General features: G+C 33.3%; 1 long non-coding RNA gene across 1 annotated transcript in view; it reads right to left on the bottom strand.

Moving 5' to 3' along the window:
- The window catches only part of LOC145286147 (uncharacterized), a 396,037-nt gene that overhangs the window by 143,386 nt on the left and 225,256 nt on the right, over positions 1 to 27,395 (bottom strand). The gene's annotated exons all lie outside the window — the stretch shown is intronic.

Raw genomic sequence — 27,395 nt, 5'->3', positions numbered from 1 at the left:
TCAGTGTGAACTGACCAGTAGTTTAAGAGTTTACCAGTTAAATATTTACACACACATACATCTACTGTTTTATATATATATATATATATATATATATATATATATATATATATATATTAACATGGGACACTGTAAGCAGGGTATGTACGTATGTAATTGGAGGCAACTCTCCAAGAATCAATGTAGCTAATTTATACCAGTAATACAGTTATCGCTTAAATATAAAACAAAACATTACAATATATATATATATATATATATATATATATATATATATATATATATATATATATATATATATATATATATATATATATATATTCAAACAAATTTTATTAAAGAGCACAGAATTCTTCTGTTTTATTATTTTTCTTTTCGTTTTTTTCCAATCTCCGAATGGTTTTCTTTGTATTTTTTTTTTCAGAATTGTTTAAGTTGGATCAATAATGAGCGCTTTCGACAGAGATACTTCTATCATCCTCAGGCATGTTGTAGAGATTATTATTTTATTTTATTTCCTTTTTCCTAATTATATATATATATATACATATTTTTATTGTCAAATATTAAGATAAGCATAAAACAATCTCTAAGTATATGTGAAGCAATTGATTCGCAGAATTCTGCTCACTTGTTCATTGTTGTTTAAATCAATGAACTTGGCTTCTTGTCAAGAAAAAACATTGTTTCTATTTTGGATAGTCATATAAAAAAAACCTTCTTCGAAATAAGATTTGTAACTCGCAAGAAAGTAAAGATTTTAAGATTAATGTTATAATTTTAAATGTGAATTTAAGACAAGGTGAGACTAATTATTTGATCTTTTTGATTGGAAGAAGAATTTAAACTAGTATCCTTTAATTATAACACTATCGGCGTAATTATATGGATAAAATCATTAATTATTTTATAATTCAATTTTATTTTTGTCGCCATTTTCATGTATTTGGACTGATAGATTTAGTGTAACTCTTAGAAAACTCATGTATATACGAGGTGCGTTCAATGAGTTCTGGCATTTCAAATTGTCGTAGAGTCTTGAAAATTCAGTATGCTGTTGCTATACATCTTATGAGATAAATGACCCATTTTTATGCTTTCGGGTTCAAATGAACAGCCACAGCAGAAATTGAAATACACTCTACTAAATGCTGATTGACACAGCTGGTGAGTTTCAAAAATGCCATCTGGGCATGAGGACACTTAAGTCGAACGATAGGCAATAAAATTTTGTTTTAAACTTGGAAAAAATTCCACAGAAACGTATGGATGCTTAGACCATCTTGTACGAACCGAGAATCAGTTTTTGAGTGGCAAAAGAAATTCAAGGAAGGCAGGGAGTCTTTGAGGGATGATGAGAGGTTTGGGAGGAGTAAGGAAGTCAGAACACCAAAGTTGATTGGCTAAATAAAGAATTTTATGGATACAGACCGTCGTATGTCTGTAGAGACACGTGCACAGTTTAATGTCAGTGTGGAAACTGTACATACAGTTTCGCAAGGAAGATTTGAGTGAAATTTGTCCTAAGGGTTCAGTCCACAACTCCATCCTCGTCAAAGACTATTTAACCAAGATGAGATTCAAGACAATTCCTCACCCTTCTTATAATCCAAACCTTGCTCCCTGTGTTTTGGTTATTCCCTAAGCTCAAGAAAAACCGTAGAGGTTGTCGTTATGAGACAATTGAGGAGATGAAAAATAGTGTGATGAGGGTCATTGACATGCTCACACAACATGACTTCTATGAGGCCGTCGAAGTTGTTGAACAAGTGCATTGCAGCCAGAGGAGATTACTTCAAAGAGGACTAGAATTTCATGTGTGTGTGTACTATCAATAAAAGTGACCATACAAAAAGTCTGAAAATTTATTGAAGGCACCTCGTATTACGGTAATCTCCTAAAGAGAGCTTGAATACCTACTAGACACTATCCTCGAGTGTCTAAAGTCTTTCTGTACAGGGGTTTGTCAGGACAACCTGGCATGAGGATACTTTTCCTTACACGTAAACCCTGACTAAATATTCAAGATCACATGCAGCCCAAATAAGATCTCCTCGGTATGGCTAGCAAACATTAGCTTTTACAAAGAATGGTGCATCTTCTCCAAATAATATTACCTCACCAGAGAAAGTCTTGTCCTGGAATTCAGTAAGACTAAGTAACTACAAGAAATGTATATTATAACATATTTGAATGGCTAATTATGGAGAGGAAAATTATGTTCTCAACTGTTTTACTGATTCAGTGTTTGAGAAATAATGGAGAACTTTTATTGGAATATTCGCATACTTATATATTTCATATAGAGATTAATTGTCAGCTCCAAGAAAGGGACCACTTGATTTTTTTTTAGAATTTCGACTGAAACAAGAGACTATGTATGGATAATTGCCATTTTTGGAATATAGATATTAAAAATACAGAGGGTAACATATTTATTTTTATGACCCGATTTTTAAGACTTTTAAAGACAGATTGTTAGCAACTCGTTTAGTAACATGGGCACATTATTATTTTTGGCAGTTAAGGGGCGCGCTACAAATATTCTAACCCGCCCTTTAAAACTATTTAAATAAGTTAGATACAAAATAGGTCCTGAACTGTCACTTAAGCTTAAACCTCTGTCCCATCGACGAAATGTTGTATCCCTCTGCCTGTTCTACAAGTATTTTAATGGTGAATGATCCGACGAACTACAAGCACTTGTAACTCCTCGATGTAAATACTCCCAACAAACCCAACAAGCAGCAAAATCCCACCCCTACACAGTAGAAATCTCTAGATGTAAGAAAGCCTTCTACTCCATTAGTTTCTTCCCCAGAACTGCTAGACCTCGGAACTCCCTTCCGGGATTCTGCTTTCCCAACTGTACTGACATGCAGAAGTTCAAGTGTAATGCGAACAGACATCTTGCTGCTTATCTTGCTCATCTCCATACATAGTATCTCTGCAACTTATGATCCCGATACTAGCCCCCAACATCGAAGTGACACTGTGCCTGGTTTGGGGTGAAAATGGAAAAAAAAAATTTGCTCTACATTAAATTTTGGGTTATATTAAAGTGACCAAAATTGAAATAAGGATTTTAGATATAATTTAATTTTATTAGTAGAGATGAGGAAGTTGCATGTTTATTTATTAATGTGAGACGACAACAACAACTATGGAAGGCAGTAATTACTGAGGATACAGTTAAGAGACTCAGTATTCCTATCCCGTCGCGGTTAACTACCTGATGAAGGCAGGAATAGTTGGCCAAAATGTCATAAAACAACAACTATGAAGATGAGGATAACAGTCCACAAATAAATAAATAAATAAAGGATTTTCGACATATTTTTTTTTTGTATTGTTATGTCTTGATTTTAATTTGGTGCAAAACTTATATTCAGGGAATTAATTTTGTTTTTCTTTTGAACAAAAAACTTTCTACTCGGATAATTATTTTTCTCCATCCTGATACGGTACCTCAATATACATACTAACGTATGTATATTGAGGTATATTGATGAGGGATGAACTACGTCTGTTCTGCATTATAGTCACATTTAATCTATCATGGACAACCATTACACAGAACATAAAGATGAGGGATGAATGGCATCCGTTCTTCATTATAACAGGTCATAATAGAAGGTTCACCTGATGCCAAAGATGAATTAACAGGCGTGTTTATCAAGACTTTCAGTCTTGAGAGACAATGGCTACTCCCTGCAAGGGTTGTTGCACGGGTAATTGTGAGACAATGGTTGTGCAATCCCCAACCACACCTGTCTTGAGTCGGCACTGTGTCAAAAAGAAGTCCATGACGACTGGAAACAATTCCGAAACAAACAGAAAACATACACAACACCTAGCATTCACAAATTATCACCCATTTTAGTACTGGCCAGGTTCAACGTTGCTTAACTTCAGTGATCTAATGGGAACCACGTCATTATACTGTATAGTGCATAAATGCATTGAAAGCATATTTATATAGATAACCATTGGAAATATATTGTCTTATATATATATATATATATATATATATATATATATATATATATATATATATATATATATATAGTAAGTTATAAAAATATATATGGTCATATATATTTTTATAACTTACTACGTAGCTCTACCTATGTATTGAGCATTGTTGAAGTAAATACTGAAAATTTAAGCATAAAATTATATTTTCATATAATTATTAATTTATGTGATGAAATTAAGTATATCTATTTATCTATCTATCTATCTATCTAAACTCCTATAAATTTGTTTTCCTTTTGTGTGTATTCATGCAGACATTCTACATGATTTATACTTGCATAATATTTGCGTAAAATCTTTACAGGAAACACAAAATTGTTTCCATATATATTTATGTATACGTATAAATTTTTTTAATCTATTAGTCTATCTATCTATCTTCTATCTATACTCCTATAAATTCGGTTTTCTTTTGTGTGTATTGATATACATATTAAAAATCCTTTTTTCTATTTATTTAAAAATAAAATACAATTTTCTTATATATGGCTTGTGAAATTGAATTCATCTGCAAAAGATCTAGCTAATTTGCATATTCTTTTAAACATTCATTTTAATTAATTCCCTATTAGTTTTTTCGGTTTTCTAATGGGATAATAATCTTTAGTTAACTATTACATGTTAACTATTACATGTTAACTATTACATATAATTAAATTAATTCAGATATTCTACATAATTTATACTTGCATAATATTTGTGCAAAAAGTTTACAGTAAACACAAAATTGTTTCCATATATATCTATATATACGTATATATTTTTGTTTAACAAATTTTGTCTACCAAACTCTTCTTAGAGTTTTTGGTCTACAGACATGAAACTTCATATATAACGCATTTGAATCCATGCAAAACTTTATATTTGGGTTTTAGCCCGGAAAAATCGGTGCAAAAGGGTGAAAATTTTTAAAAATAAAAATTGCCAGGTGAAATTCGAATGCCAGCATTACGAATGCAAAAAGTAGTAGCTATTGGTTCATGTTTTAATTTTTAGCCTTGCAGTAAACATGTTTCCATAGCCCAGTCATTGACGGCAGAGGCAACATAATTTGTGAACTAAACGTTTTGATTTCGATTCTAGGTGGTGGCGCATGAGTTTTTTTTAATACTTATTAAATCATAACTATATATTGCATCCAATGTATCTATCTATATATCTATAAAAGTGAACGTGTCTGTGTGTCAGTGTACATTTCCCTATGCAATAACTCTGTCAATTTTTAGTCTCCTGACTCGAAATTTTATATACAGGGTACTGAGATTTGGGAATATCTATGCGATCGGTTTTCGGGCATAAATTTGGCTATTAAGAGGTCAAAGTTCAACGATTTGAGCTTTGAGAACTCTACCAAACTCCTCCGACAATTTTGAGTCTACACCTTTGAAATTTTAGATATAGGTTCCTTGGACATGGATCTAACTTAATAACTTGATTTGAGCCCAAAACAATAATTTTTAAGGGGTCATAATAGTGGTCAAAGTTTTAAAAATTGACCCTTTTTTGTTTTCTTGTTTTTTTTTTGCTCAACATCCACCTCCATACACCCGGGCAACGCCGGGCACCACTGCTAATATATTTATAAAAGTGAAAATGTGTGTGTGTCTTTTCTCTATGGTAATTAAAGAAGACTATTATACAGAAAGGCATTACTTTACATATTCACACTTTTTAATATATACACATAACCTTATGAACAGTACATAGGGCCCGAGCAAAGCCGGGCGGAATTGCTAGTCTATCTATCTATCTATCTATCTATCTATACTCCTATAAATTCGGTTTTCTTTTGCGTGTATTATTAAAAACCCTATTTTCTATTTATTTAAAAAAAAAATACAATGTTGGTTATATATGGCTTGTGGAATTGCATTCACTAGCAAAACATTTAGCTAATTTGCATATTCTTTTAAACATTCATTCTAATGAATTCTCTATTAGTTTTTTCGGTTTTCTTATGAGATGATCATCTTTAGTTAACTATTACGTGTAATTATATTCATGCAGATATTCTATATGAGTTATACTTGCATAATATTTGCATAAAAAGTTTACAGGGAACACAATATTGTTTCCATATATATTTATGTATGTATTTTTGTTTAATCTATCTATCTAGATATCTAAAAAAGTGAATGTGTCTGTCTGTCTGTCTGTGTGTCTGTGTACTTTTTCCTACGCAATAACTCTGTCAATATTCAGTCTACAGACTCGAAATTTGATACACAGGGTACTAAGATTTGGGAAAATCTTTGGAATCCGTTTTCGACCAGGAATATTGCTTTTATGGGGTCAAAGTTCAACGATTTTACCTTTGAAAACTCTACCAAACTCCTCTGACAATTTTGGGTCTAAACAGTTGGAATTTTAGATATAGGTTGCTTGGACATGGATCTAACTTAATAACTTGATTTGAGCCCCAAACAATAAATGTTAAGGAGTCATAATAGGGGTCAAAGTTAAAAAAATTGACCGCTTTTATTTTTTTGCTCAACATACACCTCCAAACCCCCGGGCATCGCCGGGCCGAAATGCTAGTATATCTATAAAAGTGAACGTGTCTGTGTGTCTGTCTGTGTGTCTGCATGTGTACATTTCCCTACGCAATAACTTTGTCAATTTTAAATCTACAGACTTGAAATTTGATATACAGGGTACTGAGACTTGGAAAAATCTTTGTGATCCGTTTTCGACTAGAAATGTGTCTGTTAAGAGGTCAAAGTTCAACGATTTGACTTTTGAGAACTCTACTAAACTCCTTTTTTTTTTTTACACAGTGATCACCACTTATCAAGGCCCGGAAGCCACTCAGGGATAAGGGTTATTGCAAGTACATTACGTTAGTGTGGAGATTTGATGAAGTGTTTACTTAAGGGGGCGGTTCATTAGGAATTTGTTAACATTGGACTTGAAGACATCCAAGTTGTAGTCCGGTGGGAAGCAGGCAGACGGAACAGAGTTCCACAGGCGTGCAGTTCTAAGAAAGAAGCTTTGTTCATGGAATCCGCGTTTTGATTTAGGCACCGATATAGAGTGGGGGAAACTTTTCCCAGTGGATTCAGCTAGACAGGTATTTTTCGTGAAAGATTGGCGACAATTTTGGGTCTAAACACTTGAAATTTTAGATATAGGTTCATTAGACATGGATATAACTTAATAACTTGATTTGAGCCAAAACAATAAATGTTAAGGGGTCATAATAGGGATCAAAGTTTTAAAAAAATGACCACTGCAGTCTCTACCAAATTACTCAGGCAATTTCTGGTCTAAACATTTGAAATTTGACATAAAGGGTATTCAGAGATAGGGCAAGCTTTTTAATCGGTTTGGATCGAAACATTTTAGTTACCAATATATAAATGTATGTATGTATGTATGTATGTATGTATGTATGTATGCATGTATGTTTGCCTGTCTGCCTAAAACTTTCGACAGAGGCGACGGATTTTACCAAGATCAGTATCGTTTTAAAGTTCGACCTTTCAGACGACAAACATCGAAAAATTGTCTAAAACCATTAATATCTTCACCTTAAACTGGGCACTTTTCTACAGGGGGGGGTCGCTTTTTTCGTTGATATTTTTGAAAGTCATCCTCTCCTTTCGATTGTCTAGCCTTAATTTAAACCTACGCCACTTCCGGTTTGGCGGTGGTCGTAACAGCAAAGACGTCAGGTTTTTTTCTCGTTCTTTTCCTCCTTCGCAGTACGGGTTCAAGCCTGCCTTCCTACTACCACTTTTTTTTTCTTGCTCAACATACACATCCAAATACCCGGGCAACGCCAGGCTGAAATGCTAGTATATATATATATATATATATATATATATATTTCTGTCGATTGAAAAAAAAAGATAATTTAGACGTGAAGATTACATCTTTACACTAGCTTGGTCAGTTTCATTTAAGATGCATTTAATTTTGACATTGAAAATCGACGAGATCGGTTAAGCTTCTTTGTTTGTTTTTGTTTGTTAAGCAAGTCACACTCTTGAAAGTCGTGTCTCCGGATAGACTTGCTCGTATGAATTAAGAATTTCACAGAATATTCAATGTCTGTTTTAGTAGCAGATGGTCTCTAGATTTTGTCTGTCAATTTTGTTACTTCTTTATGAAACAATATATAAAAGTAATAAATAGATGCCGTCGCTAATGAATCATCTATTATATAAAGGCCAAAATCCACTCGAGAAGAAAGGTTAATGAGATGAGTGGATTGTCAGTTTATTAATTTATGAAGAATATTATGAGAGAATTGAAACTGACTAATGGAATAAATAAAGTTTCATGATTTATGGGAACAGCTTATGAGAAGTATTTGTTTACACTGGATTTGAAGGCGACCAAATTGTAGTTTACAGAGAAACAATCCTGTGCGAATGTGTGAAATTTAGTGAAAAGAAACTCTGTTCATGGAAATTTCTCCTGACATTAGGCATGCAGAGAAAAATAAGAAATCTCTTTTCAGTTGTGGTAAAAAAGCGAGTTCATGCCATGAATGTTTTACAGGGCGGAACATTGCAACACAAAATAGTGATGAAGTAGATAAAGACTAGGAGCGTTTCTTTTGCGAGAAAAAGGATTGTAGAGAAAAGAAAGGATCTTCCACTAGATTGTGAAGTCAATTTTGTATCCCTCCACGTAAAAGAAAGAGTGTTCTAGGCAGCACTTCTCCAGATGTGGTAGCACTTTTCTACTTTAGAACATATTTGAGTTTTTTTTTTAGATGTAGATGATTGCATCAGGCATTAATTACTTTCTGAAGATCCAACCATTTTCCCAGCAATCTAAGCAAGAGATAACAAATGATTTATTATGCATAAATCAAAGTATAGAAAATGAAACGTTGTTATTACTTTGAAAACGGACCCAACACGTTGTATGTAGAGACTCACAAAGAAAAGAAAACTTTCACACAAACTTTTTTTAGTGAAAGAAACAAGTTGTTTATTTCGTCTGGTTTCATACGCAAACCGTCGACACGTATTTATAACACGACACAATAGGTTCGCGATTTTTTCCCCTTTCCTTGTCAGATAGCAGTCCATTGTATTTAGCTTGTTGTTGTGTTGCCGGAATTCTTTTCTAAGACCGGCTCGCTTCTGAAGGGCTGAGAGGAGGAGGAGACATTGGTGCTTTTCAAGCTTACCTTTCGAATCGCCACGCATTTTCCTTTTTCTTTTTCTCCTCCCTTTTCCTTCGATTTTGATGTTTATATATACATTTCATTCATGACGTCATGGTCACGGCTTAAATGCTGGTGCAAAATTAACTCGGCATGTCAGTCGTCAATATGCAATTTACATGATCGAGCCCGCAACTATGTTATAAAAATAGTAATTATAAGTTAATTGTTTTGTACTGTTTGGATGTTATTCTCAAATTTCGACGGATGTAACCTACGACCTTCTCCATGTGCATTTTGTTGAATTTGGGAATCTGTCCAGAATTTTGAACAAAACCTGTAATTTAAGAGTAGCTTGCTCTCGTTCCATCAGCCATAATTAGATAGAAGTTTTAGATAATTGTATTTTTAGCATCGCCCGTACTGAGGATTAAACCTTCAACCTCTGGAAGACTGCCACTTAGAACTGATTAACATAGTATTTTATCCATTACGCTATGGGGCTTAGTTATATAACATGAACAAGGGTCACACCCCACTACACTACCCACACTGATAAGACACTTATCTGTAATGGTTTGCTGGCAACCTTCAATGACCCGCCCAGGCGGTCACGTCACAGTCAATTGTTTTCTTTTTAAATTGCGCAATAAAATGTTATGTTTTTGAACATTTAAAGATGGTAGACGTTGCCCTCAAGAGATCAATTCTCGAAAATTCCTAATATTTCTTGAGTCTTAAGTTTGTTTTATATTTGGCAATGATTACTTACCAAAATAACTTTATCCATTCAGCCAAACGTCTATTAATGAAACGTCCGTCAGCCAAATGCCTGTCAATAAAATGTGTATTAACCAAATGTCGACGGTCAAATACCTGTCAACCAAATGTAACTCGGCCATCGATCCGGAAGCCAAATTTTTCAGGCTTTCAAGCTGAACAGTAATTATATATATATATATATATATATATATATATATATGTATGTATTTATGTGTGTGTGTGTGTGTGTGTGTGTGTGTGTGTGTGTGTGTGTGTGTGTGTGTAACCAGGATGTGTTGCAGGGAGTAAGCAGTTGAACTTTAAAAAATAATTTGAGTTGATGAGAATCGGAAGCGATAGAGCTTAGGCAGAAGCGATGCCAGAAATGATTGTTTGAGAAAGTGGCAATTTCAATCTTGCGTGCATATCCCAATGTTGTATAGCCGCGTGTTTATATACCTGTATCTATATATACGAGACGCCACCGGTCTTTTAAAATGTATATGTGGATTTCTGTATGTTACGCCAGCATCGTCTAGTGTGTATATAAAGTCCTTATGATGTATGTACAAATATACCGCCGTTGCATTTGTGTGCATATATAGCATTCAATAAACGTGTAAACAGACACAAAACGTGTCCTTTGAATGTATGTATAATCTGTTCTCTTCACTGCATGTATAAAATATATACCTCTGTTCATATTCTGTGTGGGTGCGTGTGTGAATTTGTTACACATTTAATTACAGTCACCAAATGAAACAATAAACGTACGGGAGACAGTTCTTTAACAGACCTGCATATATACATCTTCTCTACGGGAAACAGACAAAGGTAAACATACCTTCTTCCACTGTTTCTTTTTTTTCCCCAGCTGATTATACTTGACTTGAAGTTCTGGAAAATGCTATGAATGAGGATACTTCCCTTCTAAGCAAACACCATATAGATTACATTTAACTTTATTTTCACGTTTATCTTCGAGTTTGCAAACGTTTCTCTTTGGGTTTATGCATCTTGTTATAAATGCGCTCCTTCAAGCTTCCAAACCACAAGAAACAAATTCCTTTCAAGCTAATCTTTTCAGTGGCTCGAACTGAACTCCCAACTGACTTGTGTTTACGCTTAAATACGAAAACATTTTTTTTTATTACGCATTTTACGTAAACAGGTCAATCTTATTGTTTATTGTTAACTGTAAATATTGTTTTGCTGAATTAAACTCTAGTCCTTTATTATTACAAATATTTTAACTGGCTTTAAAATATATGGCCCGGTAAATATGTTATTGCGACTCTGAAATCTGCTATTCAAAATATTTTATATTTCCATAACATTGTTGCCGTTTGTTATTTACTCGCTCTCTCTGGTAATCTGGCGTTGCCCAGGGGTTGTAATAACTGATTTTTCATTTTTGCTAATTTCGACGTTGCCTTCCTCTCATTATTAAACGTGTATTAAGGTGATCTGATAAATCATTAAAATAATTCAGTCTAGGATTATATTATCCCCCCCTCTCTCTCTCTCTCTCTCTCTCTCTCTCTATATATATATATATATATATATATATATATATATATATATATATATATATGTTTGTTTATCTGCCCGTCTGTTCCTCACTCTCTCTGTGTCTATCTGTTTTTCTATCTCTCACTCTCTCACTCTCCCCCCTCTCTCTCTCTCTCTCTCTCTCTCTCTCACACTCTCTCTGTAAGCCTTTTTGTCTTGCGGTACATGACATAAATAACTTATTCTCTTCTCAAAAGATCCGCGTTGTATTAATTAATTATAAATAATATTATTTTGTCTAACGTAATATAGATCCCCAATCATTTATCTCCCTTGGCCAGCAATTATTCTTTTTTTTTTTTTTTTTTTTACATAGGCATCACCACATTATCAAGGCCCAGAGGCCACTCAAGGATAAGGGTTAAAGAGTGTACAGTAGAAATTGGACAATATAGTAATCATTAGTAATGAAAATTTGGTAAATTTGATAACTTATATGGAACGGCTCATCAAGAACTTATTTACTTTAGACTTGAACACAACCATATTGTAGTCAGCCGGAAAGCAGGAAAACGGAAGACAATTCCACAGGCGTGCAGTTCTAAGAAAGAAGCTTTGTTCATGGAATCTACGTTTAGGTTTAGGCACAGATAAAGAGTGGGGGGAATTATTGATAGTGTTTACAGCTAGACGAGTGTTTTTTGTGAAAGTTTGGCGAGGGGGGACCATAGATTGAAGCTCAGTCGAACACTTTCCATGAAAATAACGATACATCAGAGACAAACTCGCAACATCTCTTCTGTGAGATAGAGGTTGCAGCGAAGAGAAAAGGAAATCTCCTACGAGGCTACAAAGTCTATTTTGAACTCTATCAAGGCAGGACAAGTCCTTTCTAGCAGCTCCTGCCCAGATGTGGCAACAGTATTCCATCTTTGGACGTACCTGGCTCTTATATAGATAGAGAATTGCATCAACAGTGAGATATCTACTTATTTATTTCTTAGGGGATTTCTGCTTATGACTGATCAGGTCCCTTCCAATAACTATCCATTTGGGTATTGTAGCTCTTTACTTCATGACTGCATGGAGCTGTTTTTAAATATCCTGATATTTTGAACATTTTTTTTTTTTTTTTACAATCAATAAACTTGTGTCGAAAATAAACCATGATTTTTTTTTTTTTTTTTAAAGGAGTTTACTTGACTGTCCTAAGTTTGTACATGTCTCAACGAAACATATACACGCATCACCGACACAATGCAAATGTTATAATAAACACAAGACGGTTTTGTTGGAGCTACAAATTATTATATATAAGTTTGGAAGTATATGACGACATCCCACGTGGATACTGGGCCACCGGTCAGCAAATAAGGTTTGATTTTTAAGTACGACTTGAACTGTTGAATTAAATACAAATTATAAGCAAATTGTTTTTTTTTTTGGGGGGGGGAGTTACAAAGAGGTCACCACTTATAAAGGCCCAGAGGCCACTCAAGCATCAATGTTAATCAGCTGAAAAGCAGATTAGAGAGACAGAGTTCCATAGGCGAGCAGTTGTAGGAAGGAAGCGTTGTTCATAGAATCCACGTTTATATTTAGGAACTGATGACTTTTTTACAGAAATATTTATTCAATCATGTGATTATTTCAATTAAAAATGTATTCTATATCTCTATAAAGCCAACATTCATCCAAGAGCGAAAAATCATTGCCATGAGTATTGAAATAGTTCACCAACCTATAAAAATACTCATAATAAAATATATATTTCAGTCGAATATAAAAGCTTTTGCCTGATTGGTGACATATATTTCTGTTTAATTTTCGATTTTGGGTTGAGTTTTGCAGCCTCGCATGGTCATTTGTCGCCATCTTGTATATTTTTTCATTCTAACATGGGGTCTTTTACACTATTTTTTTTTATTTAAGTAAAAAAAAAAACGCTTACAATAAATTAAAACACAAAACTTATTCAGAGTAGCTTATCTTGCCTTTAGTAATATTTATTTGTTGTATAATTTTTTTGTTTGTTTTCTACCCCATTTTTGTTCTATTAGCTACATTACAAAATCTCTGAAAAATCCAACTTCAAGAACACTATGTTATTTATTATATCTTAACTAAATAAAATTTCTCTAGAAATAGCTAGTAATTACTTACAATGTGATTTGTGTGTATTTTTTTATTTTCTGGAACTCTGACTTAACAACTATCAGTTGTTTTATCTGGTGCACTTTTATTATTTTTTATATGTTTTCTACTTAACTGATTACATCCTATTTTCCCACTTGTTCTAACGATGGCAAATCTGCCTTTAGGCTTTTGTATTATTCTGACAAGAAAACATGTCCAATACAATCGCCTCTACCCAATTGCAATTATCTAAACTTATAGAAACAATTTCACATAGATTACACCGCACTTCTTTTTATAGATGCGGCAACGTACGGGGATCCGTCCGTTTGCGATGTTTACGTTTGAATTATAATGAACATGAATGAATACACAGATTCAATAGTCGAATCTTAAGAACATCTTTGTCGTGCAAAACGGCTACTTATGCCTAAAGGTCGACATGATTCATTACAAGATTACGTTTAATATTGGATGATATGGTCAAGTGTAGTTGCTGTTTGCATTATTAATGTATTTGCGAACGTTATCCCGATCTCGAGAATAAGGTGCTTGCCACTGGAACTTAATAACATGGTATATTTTTCTCCAACAAAACCCTTTTCAATACAAGTCTCGGAATATAATCACCACAAGAACTTTGTGATCTAGCGTACTTTTCGCAAACCACTGGTCCCAGTAAGAATGAGCTTGCATTGGAATTTTGCTATGTGGTATACTTTTCTTAGGCAATTCCGTTAATAATGCTGATCTTGGGAATAATAAGCTTTCCCATGGAATTTTGTCATGTGGTATACTTTTCTCAGACAAAACCAATTTCCAATACTTAACCCGAAAAGAATAAATTTGCCTTTGTAACTTAATTATGTGATATACTTTTCTCAGACCAAACCATTTCCAATACTTATCTCAGGAAGAATGATGTTTTGAATTGCCTTTAGAAATTCATTATGTGGTATACCTTTCTCCAACAATATTGTTTGAAAAATCGATCTCGGGAACCATGTACTCGCAACTGGAATTTCGTGACATAACTTTTCTTCAGCAACACCTTTGTGATTACTGATCACCAAGATAACTGACATTCCCCGGAAAGGGAGATATTTGTTTAAAGAAGCTGAGTGATCTTGGCTATCGAAACAGACTAATACAATCTAGTAAATCGCCTTAATGAACGGTTGTTCAGGGTCGTAGTTGATATTTTTAAGTTTTAGGCTTTCGGCATATCTTTCAACGTCTTCCCCAGGCTGCTGTACAGCCAATCACATTTATGTGTGGAGGTACACGGATGTATTCATGCTCATGACATCAATAACATGTCCAATACAATTGTCTCTACCCAATTCAAATCATCTCAACTTGTAAAAACAATTTTTATACGGATAATAATGCTTTTCTTTTGGTTGAATACATTCATGCATCTTTATAAAAGACTCTGTATGTCTGTCGTACTTAAGTTTGTAATATGGTTTTCATCGTGAAATGTACAGATTTAATAGACGCATCTTAAGAACATCCTAGTACTAAAAGGGGCTACTTATGTCAAAAGGTCAACTTGCTTCATCGGAGAGTTACTTTAATATTGAATGATGTTTCTCCGATAAGGTATCGTTCCTACCTTTTTTTAATTGTCATTTCACCACAAACAAGGCACAGAGCCACTTAGTCATGGGGGGGGGGCTACTATTTGGGACCAAATTTGGAGGAATACAATTTAGGAAGCTGGGCAGCGAGATATCTGTTCACATTACATTTGAATTTTTGCATATCAGTACAGTCAGGGAATGATGTAAACCTTCTATCTAATATGACAATGGCGTTCTGCATCTAGTCTGGTGCACTGCCGCATCTGCTGTGGCTATACAGTTCGAAGTTGGAATTGGCTCTCTGGATGCAGCCTTGGTCAGGTGATAAGGAGACTTAGATTTACCCAGTTACCAGGGTCCCTCTCTCGGCGTTGCAGACAAAGTCCGGTGGAAAGGCGAGTTAATATGGTTGGAGCTAGCGCAACTGCAGGAGTTGCCAGAAAGGTGTTGTAGAGCTTCACCTGTTGGCCTATCGGAAGTACAAACTGAATTTTTTGTTGTAGTTCACTCCCTTAACCTTTGTCTTTTCTAAGACATCCACAAGGTAGTGGAGCTATTTGCCCATAACTGGTGAAAAATAGAAAATATTTACAATTTTTATAAAAATAACGAAGATCCTCATTGTAGTTATGATTGCATCAAAATGAAAGGGAAATTCTTAAGTGATTTTTCTTAAAAAAGTTGGACGAAAGACACGCGAATTCCGTAAGAATGAAGAATTGAAAATATTTCCAATCTTGACGAAAATAACAAAGATCCTCACTGTACTTATGGCCGGAGGCTAAGTAAATAGAAACGCAGTTGTTAAGGTATTTAATAAGACACTTTCCGAAATTTTGTTTGTATTCAAAATAATTAAAGCTAAAAAAAAAAAAAAAAGAAATTCTAAAAATCGTACATTTTGATTTTCTTTGTTAAAAACCTAATTGATCAATTTATATGATTTTTGGAATATGACATCTTTGCCCGTGTCGGGTACGTACAACATAAAGATTTTCCTGTATTTTTTTTTTTTTTTTTTACATTATTAAATCGAATTCAAAATAAGAACCAGATGTAAATAAAAAAAAATAATTCTGTGTGAGAACCCTTTCATGTGAAGCTACATTTTTTTTTTTTTTTTTGCAATTGTATATCGCACATTGATAACGGTAAGAAAATGTAATATATGCCAGCAGCATTTACCCTACCCGAGTTGAACCGTCTTCTCCCGAAGGAGGAAGTGTCAATCTAATATTAAATTCACAAGCAGTTCCCAGTCGTATATCTATTCCCGTCAAGGGAGATCACAACATTAGGGTTTTGCAGTATTTGCGAGGGAGTACGGCATCCTTCTACATAGAGCGCCTGTTATTCCCAAATGGTCACTTATTTGGTACTGATCAGGCACAACATTGTATAACTTCGGTGATCCAACGAGAACCGGTGTGTCAACGTGATTATTCTCGGCGGCAAAATTAGTAGTCTGAGACTATAAATCAGAACAGAATGAATTTAATCACTGACATTTTTTATACATGCTTGTTCCTTCCTTTCATTTACCATTTATTTCTTTTTTCCTTTCCTCCATTCAAGGAAAATTTGTCGCATTCGCTAACCCTTCCCCCATACTTTCCTCCAATAAAACGTCATAGACTACCAAACAACAACAACAATAACCATGATAATAAAAGTCGAAAGTAAAATCAATTGTTAACGATGACAGCGAATCACGATCATGCAGCAGGCGCCGAAGTAATCAGTCACGTAAAACACTACACTCACACATCGCGAAAGATAAAGGCGCCAAAGGGGAAGAAGAAGAAAAAAGTCAAAACAGTTTAGAACTGTATTAAATCAACTACTTGAATGACTAGTAATTTTAAAAGCGATCCAAAATAAATCCGTTAATTGTTTGCTTTGACAATAAATTTTCACCTGAACTTTGTTTAGTCAAGGTTATCAACAATGAACGAAAACAGGCGCGAACAGATATTTTAAGATGCATTCATTAAACCGATGTCTCTAGCGATGAAAATTCTATTTCAAGCTTAAGCATGATAAACCGACGGACAGAGGAAATATCTTCTATAAATAAGCATGGGCGCATTTAAAATGTTATATTATGTTGTATATTGTATTATGCTATGTAAACGTTAAAGCTTTTCCGGTTAGGTAGAAAATTTTATAATAACTCGTATTTTTTAACAAGTTTACTAATGTTAACTATTCTGGATTTTTATCTTTGCTTCGATGCATTCAATTTATTTTCTTTTTAATTACATACGTTTAATATATTTTAAAATGTTTTAAATATCGTTAATTTATTTTATTAGAATTAGTAAACATCGAATCCATGATAAGTTTTAGATTGTAACACGATTAAGAAAAACCCTTTTGCTTGATTAATCCGAAAATGACCGATGTAACGGAGCCAATCTATCAGCTTTTCGTTTTGTGCTGGAGTATGAATTATTTCTCTTGGAAGAGACAAGACATTGTTTTTGTTTCATAAAAAAAGTTTATTTCTCGTTGAATTCTTTAGCAAATGACAAACAATCTCCGGATTAATTTGAGCACTCTTACCTTCTGACTAGTTTGCATATGTACAAGACTCCTTCTTTTTTTCCCCTGCCACATAGTCAACATGTTAAAATATTTTTTTTTCCTGGTGCATAGTCACCATATTAAATACGATTTGTTTACGTCATTAGACCTCAGTTCTGTCATCAATGTTTGAAGCCAGATTTACAATCACAGCTTTCAAGATTTCAAGATTTCAAGCTTTATTGTGAAAAACCGACAGACAAGCCTGGCATCTTATAGAGGAACATGAACGCATCTAAAATTTCTGATCTTAAACGTGCCAGACCAACGGGCATACAGAACATTTTATAGAGAAGGATGAACAGTTTTAGCTAAGATTATCTGCTTTTTTGACTTCCGGTTTCTGCTGGCTATATTCGATTCTGTTTATCGCAACTACATGTGCGTGATTATAACACATGATGGGTTTGCTACAAAACTGTTCAACCTAATCAAAGCTTACTACGAACATATCAGAACCAAGATCTGCTGTTACGGGATGGTTTCTTTAACGTCCAGTTTGGTGTTCATCAAGGTTACGTTTTTCATCAGTTCTTTTAAAATATTTTAATGGAATGTGCTCTGATGAACTCGTTGCACTTGTGCCCCCTCGATATGCATATTCTCGACAGACCTGCTTAGCAACAAAATCTTACCCCCCTTTAATGTTGAGGTCCCTAAATGCCAGAAAGCTTTCTATTCTAATAGTTTCTTCCCTTGAGCAGCTAGACTTTGGAATTCCCTTCCTGCTACCTGCCTCCCTAAATGTACTGATATGGAAAAGTTTAAATGTAACGTAAACCAACATCTTGTTAATTTTTCCTATATCCAAGTGGTGATATGCTTTGTTAGGAGTGAACGTGAGTAAAAATATAATTACATCATTGACTGCATCTTAAAGGAGGGATTAAGCGGCGTTCCAAGAGTACAAGTTGGACAGAACTTTACTTTCACTAACCTAAACTTTGATGAGGACGTTGCAGTATTAAGTGAGATACTCTACTTGATAGTATCAGTAGTGCAGCCTGAAAAACGAAGATTCTCTCGATCAACATCCTCCTACCACAATGAATTGCTATAGCACTTAACGGAGAGGTAGTCGAAGAAGTTGACGACTTCGAATATCTCGGCGCCATCTTGACAGCCACAGGGAAGGAGAAAGATAAAATTCGAATCAACAAGGCTCTGCTTTCTGTTGGCTCGATAGTCACTTTTGTCGCATTTAAAATTTTATTTCAACCTTTATTGTAACAGACTGATGGACAGAGTCTCTTATAGATGAACATGGACGTACTAAATTTTCTGACCTTCAAATTGACAGACCAGCGTGTAAACACCATCTTATAGAGAAGCATAGACGCATTTACAATACTATTTCAAGCTTTAGTGTGACAGATCAACGGACAAACTTATAGAGGAACAAGGACGTATGTAAAATGTCATTTGCGAGTGTGAGAGACCAAAGAACAAACACATACAGATGAACATGGACGCATATAGAATCACGAACCTTAAGCATGACAGACCAACGGACATAAAGAGCATCTTATAGATGAGATTGACGCATTTAAACTTATTTCAAGCGTTAAATATGGCAAACCGACGGACAAACTTATAAAGAAACAAGAACATATTTAAAATTTCAACCTTAATCGTGACACACCAACGCTTAAAATATTATTTTAAACTTAAAAATGACAGACCGACGGACAAACTAGGACACTGATAATAAAGCCTGGATGCAGCTAAAATATCTCAACTAAGCTGACGGATAAACAGAATGTTTTATAGAGAATCATCGACGGATCTAAAAGTATGATTACAATTACCGATAAATGTACAGAATAGTTAACATTCGCTAACTGTAAAAAAAAAACATATTAAAATAGAAAAATTCTGCTTAGTCGGCTAGTTTTTAAATTTTATAAAACTTTTGTTCAACATTATCCTTCTATAAATTTCTTCTTCTCGACAATCGACCTGTAATGGGCGAAAAAAGAAATATAAACATATTGTGGCCGCCATTAAATGACGATGTTTAAAAGAAAAATAATTATGAAATACAAAATGTTATATAAACGTTAAAGCTTGTCCGGTTAGGTAGAAAATTTCATTTCAACTCGTTTTTTTTTAACAAGTTTTCTAGTGTTAACTATTCTGGGGTTTCATCTAAATACTCTTTGCTTTGATGCATTCAATTTATTTTGCTTTAATTACATACGTTTAATGTATTTGAAAATGTTGTTCAATATCTTTAATTTATTCTCTTAGAATTAGTAAATATTGAATCCATAAGTTCTAGATTGTAACACGAGTAAGAAAAAATCTTTTTGATTGATTAATCCGAAAATGGCCGATGTAACGGAGCCAATCTATTAGCTTTTCGTATCTTGCTGGAGTATAAATTATTTCTTTTGTCAGAGAGAAGGCATTGTCTTTTTTCATAAAAAAGGGAGTTTATTTCTCGTTAAATTCATTTGCAAATGACAAACACTCTCCGGATTAATTTGACCCCTCTTACCTTCTGACTAGTTTGCATATGTACCAGACCCCTTCTTTTCTCTTCTGTCAACATATTAAATATGATTTGTTTACGTCATTAGACCTCAGTTCTGTCATCAAGGTTTGAAGCCAGATTCATAGCCACAGCTTTCAAGATAATAACATTCTCTTATTGATTATTTTGCGATTTACTGACATAACTAGGGTTAGTGTTAGGGTTAGAAACATGAGAATCAACAGACAGCTCTAATGAATGAAATAGAAAAAAGTAAAAAATAAAAATAAAAGTATAAAAATAAATAAAAATAAATAATAAAATATGATAAAAATAAAATAAAATAAAGACAAGAGTAGAAAGAACTATTTTGAAAAGAAATGACAAAGCGAGGGTATTCGTTTGTCCGTTATGTCACAAAATGATCATCCAGCAATGCCTGTATCATCCATACAATTTTTGAATAGACACTCTATAAAAGGTGAAATAACCACTCCAATCCAGTATTAGGAAAATAAACTGATATCGAGTTTATCTCTATTGGTCTGATTCAAGCAAAGTTATGTGTTGGTTTTCGATGTTTGTTCTGTGGGACTTTAGAGAAGAAAATGAATAATTTAAGTTTTTGATCAATTTTTTTCTTGCATGTCCGCGTGTGGCCGTAAATCTGTGAATGTGTATGGGGAAGAGATATCAGTTTTTGTCAGATTTCGGAAAAAAAATTCTGACTTTATTGAATGCAGTGTCTCAGCATCCCACAGCTTCGTCAATTTTGAGCATGACAAAATGTTTCCGAAAATCATAGGACTTGTGCTATTTTGTGACTTTGTAGGCATGTCCACGCGTGCTGGACATACGGGGGTAAAAAAAAAGTACTCACGGTTCTGGTTAGCACGATAAGTTATTGTAGTGACCCTGGAAGGGTCACTAAGAAAAACACGGATACGAAGATGAGTTAGAAAAGGTAAAATATAATGCAAAAAACAAACAAACAAACAAACAAAAAACACTAAATATATAAAGAGCAACCGTCGTAGTAAGTACCGCCAAAATGTCGAACTACGAAAGTACACTGACCAATATTTACCTGCTAGGCCATACAGAATATTTTGCATCATTCCGACAGCAAATAGGCCATGGAAATGGCTCAGTTTCTGTCGGGCTGATTGCCGAGATTGGAACCTAGACTTACATATACTACGAAAGTAGTTGATATTTATCTTTATCCCACTGCGAGAGGATGTGACACAAGGTCGAAAGGTGGTAAAATGAGTCAGTGCTCCAAAAGAAGGAGCACTTCGACCCTGCAAAAATATGCTTGAATAGCTCCGTCGGCATTCCCTGGCGACGACGCCCCAGGCAACAAGCGATAAACTTGCTCCTCTCTAAAGCTGGGAGGTAAAGCCTGGGAGGGTGGACCTCCTAGGGCTATACAGAACACTTTGCGTCAGTTTAACAGCAAAACGGCAAAAAAATGGCCTAGTTTCTGTCAGACTGATTGTCTAGGTTAGAACCTCGACCTACAAGTACTAAGTAATCTAATGAAACCGAGATTCGTAACTCTCGGCTAATTTATGCAGTTTGTGAGCGTTTATCTTTAGTACATGTGTGAGTCGCTACAACCGTTATACGTCAGTTGCTTCAACGAATTTGAGCCCGGGAAAATGAGACGTATGGAGTATAGCAGATGGCGAATGAAGGGCATTTTAGTTTCACATCTCTGACCAGTTTCCTAACGATTAATGTTCTAAACAATATACCGCTTCGAGGCTGCGAATGTGAATTCTAAACGTGGTCGCATTATAACCGTAATATAAATTAAATCAACTTGTAAATATTACGAATCGTCTTCGTATGATTTCCATAAAATAAATTCACTATACAATTAAACATAGAATTATGATTAATAGAGAAATAACAGATGGTAGTAACAAAGCATGCTTTGAATATTTTCAATCACTGATGAAAAATATTTTCTGAAAATAATGTAGAAAAATTGCATGAGGAAAAACGTATCTTCTTGGGTCTCCTCCCCTGCATTCGCCCTTGCATTTCTCAAAAATATTGCATCATATTCTTATCGATTTATTCACTGAGACACATTCACAAATATTGCCAAATTTCAATAGTGTTATAGCTGTTACTACCTACGTACACTCAGATACAGGGTAGAACGATACAATTCTCAGCCTAGAAAATTCCATTTCCGTTTGATGAAAACCGGTTCTTTTTTTCTTCTTTTTTTTTTGTTGCAGACCATCTACTAGTTGGCTAGCTATGTACAAATTTCAAGAGCGATAGGAGCCTTCTCTCATGACTGAAAGTGACACATTGTTCAACGAGCGAGATCGGAGACGCATCGTAATACGACTCATGTTCTCTACCGATCCAAGTTATGACAACAAGACTATTGCTAGCATCCTCAAAATACAAATCCGGACGATTCAACGAAGTTTCCGGCCATTATTATGGTCTTTGGTGTGGTTCTAAGTGAAGGCCATATCATGCCACTTCACATCTTTGAAGTTAGCTTGAAAGTCAACACCAATGTGTACCTGGATGTGCTGAAGAGTGTGGTGATCCCCCGTTGCAATCAGATGGCCGTTGGCAGACCTTGAGTGTGGGAACAGGAATCGGCGCCGGCCCACGTCTAAATAAAACAAGGCATGGCTTCAGAAGGAGTTCTACGACTTTGTATCCTGCTCTCACTGCCCCCCCCCTGACCTGAATCTACTGGACTACTTCGTTTAGTCATACGTAGAGAACATCACCAACATGACCTCCCACAACACCAAAGCCAGTCTGATCGCCGCCATTCGTCGACGTTTGTGGAACAGGCATGCCCCCAGTTCCGGACCCATATCATGGCGGTGATTAAGGCTGAAGGCTGCTACATTGAGTAGATGTTAAGATCTCTAGCGATATTGGCTACCACATGACATATGGATCCACATGGATATCGAAACTTTAAAAATTAACGCAGTTAAACGTATAAATGTATATTTTTGCATTTATGGAAGATACAAATTAAGTCAACTTACGCCTGCCAAGTTCCAGTCTTTTAAGTTTGATTTATTAGCAGCTATTTATTTTTCCGGATGAAAACTACATAAAATGTGATTTACAAATCCAAATACCCCATATATGAAGTTTCAAATCTGTAGACCAAAACCGACAGAGTAGTTCGGTAGAGATCGTTACACACATTTACACATCCACCGACAAAGTTGCCTTTATATATAAATAGACAGATTACTCAGTATTATAATCATACTCATATATATGTTTAGTGGTCATGTGTCTGGTTTACGTGATCAAATGTTTTGTTTGAGCGAATACGGAAGTATGATGCATGTACCATGGTCAGGCCATTGTCGCTCTTAGGTAAAAGGGAACGAAAATGGACCAGATCATTTCTTTTTTATGACACTGTATGTTTTAAATCTTTTAAAACATAGGAGTGAGTATATAAAATCGTATTTGTTGTTTAAATAAAGTGTGTGTGTGTTTTTTATCTCATAACTTGAGAAGATAAAGAAAAAGCGAAAACACTTTTTTTTTTTTTTAAATTTTTCTAAAACAAAAATATCGACATTGGGTTCTAATTTTGGTATTATATTACATAAGACAATATAATACAATGGTTTTAGAAGCAATAAAGATGAAATAGTAATACGATATTACTTAAATCCGATTATAAAAATAATGAGCAAATAAAATGATGATAAATAACTTTAAGATGGTCTCAATATCATTAAATATTCTTACGATAATCTTAACTTGCGTTCAGATCGCTTTATGACCGGTTAGTCGTCATCAATTGCGGCCGTAAGTCGACGACGACGTGTATTTGTAAACCCATTGTTCTATTTTCGAAGAGATAAGCAGCAGACGAGCGTATGAAGTTTCTAGAAAAAGCATTAAGAAAGAAATTCTATTTATATTGATTCAGATAATATTAAATCTAAATCAATATAATGAGATTCTTTCCTTTATGCGTTTCTCATCAAATTTATATATATATATATATATATATATATATATATATATATATATATATATATATATATATATATATATATACTAGCGGAGTTACCCGGGACAAAATCTTGATATTTCTATTATGCTATGATGTCATAATAATCTGCTATTACGCTATATATGATGTAATCTGCTATGTCTTCATATATGTCATAATCTACAATGATTTCATGACGTATATTGTGAACAAACAAATAGCCAGGAATAAATATATATATATATATATATATATATATATATATATATATATATATATATATATATATATATATATATATATATATGGTCTAGGGAATTTTTAACCTTGAAAAATATATAAAAAAATAATTGTAAAAATCTTACTTTATAGTCTTTCGTTATATATATATATATATATATATATATATATATATATATATATATATATATATATATATTTGTAGTCCTGGCTATTTGTTTGTTCACAATATACGTCATGATATCATAGTAGATTATGACATATATGAAGACATAGCAGATTACATCATATATAACGTAATAGCAGATTATTATGACATCATAGCATAATAGAAATATCAAGATTTTGTCCCGGGTAACTCCGCTAGTATATATATATATATATATATATATATATATATATATATATATATATATATATATTTCTGTGGAAATATATTTTCTTATAATATATTTCAATCCTTATTTAAGAAGCTCAATGCAATTACAGAGAAATATAGAGAATAAATGACAAGGGCAAAATAGATTCACTGATTGATATAATAATTAAGTGATTGATTTGGCGCTACGAAACAGATACTGTCAAGAATTGTATAAGTCAAATGAATTAAAGGAATAAATTATTAGATTGTCAACATCATGAATTTTGGAATATAGTTTTTTTGTCATTTATTATTCTCTCTCTCTCTCGCTTTCTCTCTCTCTCTCTCTCTCTCTCTCTCTCTATATATATATATATATATATATATATATATATATATATATATATATATATATATATATATATACTGTGTAAGCAAAAACAAGACTTCAAAACAAGGTGTTGGTGGCAATAAAAATAACTGGACATGGAAACAATTGTAACGTAAATTGAAATACACTTTTTGTTGTCACCAACACCTTGTTTTGAAGTCTTGTGTTTGCTTACACAGTATATTAAGGCTCAATTATAAAATTTGATAATATTGTAGCTTATTCTTTAAGTCAACCATTTTTGGCTTAAAACTCATTGGTATATGAAAATTTACTGAATTTCACGAACTCAGTATAATTACATATGTCTATATATATATATATATATATATATATATATATATATATATATATATATATATATATATATATATATATACGTTTTATTTTTTATTACCGTATCTTTCTGTTAAGTTACATTATTGTTTCAGCTACCCGGCCGTTTTTTTTTTGGCCATCTGTAGCTTCCTCACCATATATATATGTGTGTGTGTGTGTGCGTATATATATATATATATATATATATATATATATATATATATATATATATATATATATATATATATATATATATATATATTTACCAGTGGTGAAAAAAAAAAACAAAAAAAAAACGGACTAAAGTGATCAATGTGTAGTCAGAGCAGTATATAGGAAATTTATTACTGTGAGTCCAGAATGAGTTTACAAATTGTTTCAACTAGAGGAAAATCCTCAAAGAGAGGAAAAATCCACCTAGCATCATCAGAATTCATAGATGGACTAAGTTATAAAGTCAAATAAAAATGGAAAGATCGTAGATAAAGGGGAGTTAGAAAAGAAGGGGGAGTGGTGGGGAGAGGACGTTGGAGTTTAAAGTAGTAGGAGTGTATTAAAAAAAGAGAGGGGTTTATAATTAAATATTAATTATGTGTAAATTCTTATATACGTGTTTTTTAACGGTTTAAACTTAAAAGACGCTACTTTTGTTGATAACGGCATAAGTAACAGTTAATTTAAAGGATCACCATGGCAACAGGTTGGAGAGTTAATGTTAGTGAAGGAACGGGTTGAAAATGGGGTTTAAAGTAATTTAGCCGGGCGGGGAGAGATTGAAAGATATTTATTGTTTATAAAATGGAAAGAAAAAGAAAAGGAAAAATAAGTTAATGAATTATACTTTACAGGTTTATTTTGATAGTGTAATGATATATATAATTAAATATAATAAATAAATAAGCCGGGCAGGTAGAAATAATACGTTACAGGTTTATTTTAATAAAATAAAATAAAATAGGTGAAGGAACGGGTTGAAAATGGGGTTTAAAGTAATTTAGCCGGGCGGGGAGAGATTGAAAGATATTTATTGTTTATAAAATGGAAAGAAAAAGAAAAGGAAAAATAAGTTAATGAATTATACTTTACAGGTTTATTTTGATAGTGTAATGATATATATAATTAAATATAATATATATATAAATAAATTAGCCGGGCAGGTAGAAATTATACGTTACAGGTTTATTTTAATGAAATAAAATAAAATAGGTGAAAGCTTAAGTAAGTAACTTAAATAATAGAAAAAAACATTTTTAATAAGTAACACACAAATATAAGCACACGCATAAATATGTACAGCAAATGCACATACGTAAATGGGGGAAAAGCACATGCGTGATCACACATACATATATATATATATATATATATATATACATATACATATATACACAAACATACATATACAAACACATATATATATATGTACACATACACAGATACGTAAAAATACACGCATATATACATATATAAACATATATGCAAATACACATACATCCAGATGCAAACACTTACACATACATATATATATACATATACATATACATACATATATATATATAAATATAAATTAGCTGGGAGGGGGGGAATTGAAAAATATTTTATAAATAATTTTTAAATTTTCAGGCGTTGTAGTTGAAGGAAAGAGAGAAAGAGAAAAATATAAATTAATGAATTATAAGTTACAAGTTTATTTTACTAATATAGAAATAGGTAAGAATATCAGTAAGTTAATCAAATAATAAAATTCATAAAATTATTAGGGAGATATTTATAATAAGTGAATAAAACACATACACACAGAAAAACACACACACAAATATACATGTAGAAGATACGTAACCAAATACAA

This window comes from Euprymna scolopes, chromosome 10 (assembly GCF_053919585.1).
Source record: "Euprymna scolopes isolate OS-2025 chromosome 10, ASM5391958v1, whole genome shotgun sequence".
Classification (NCBI taxonomy): Eukaryota; Metazoa; Mollusca; class Cephalopoda; order Sepiida; family Sepiolidae; genus Euprymna; species Euprymna scolopes.
Note: the sequence above shows the minus strand (reverse complement) of the source record. Positions and strands in the feature narration are given on the sequence as shown.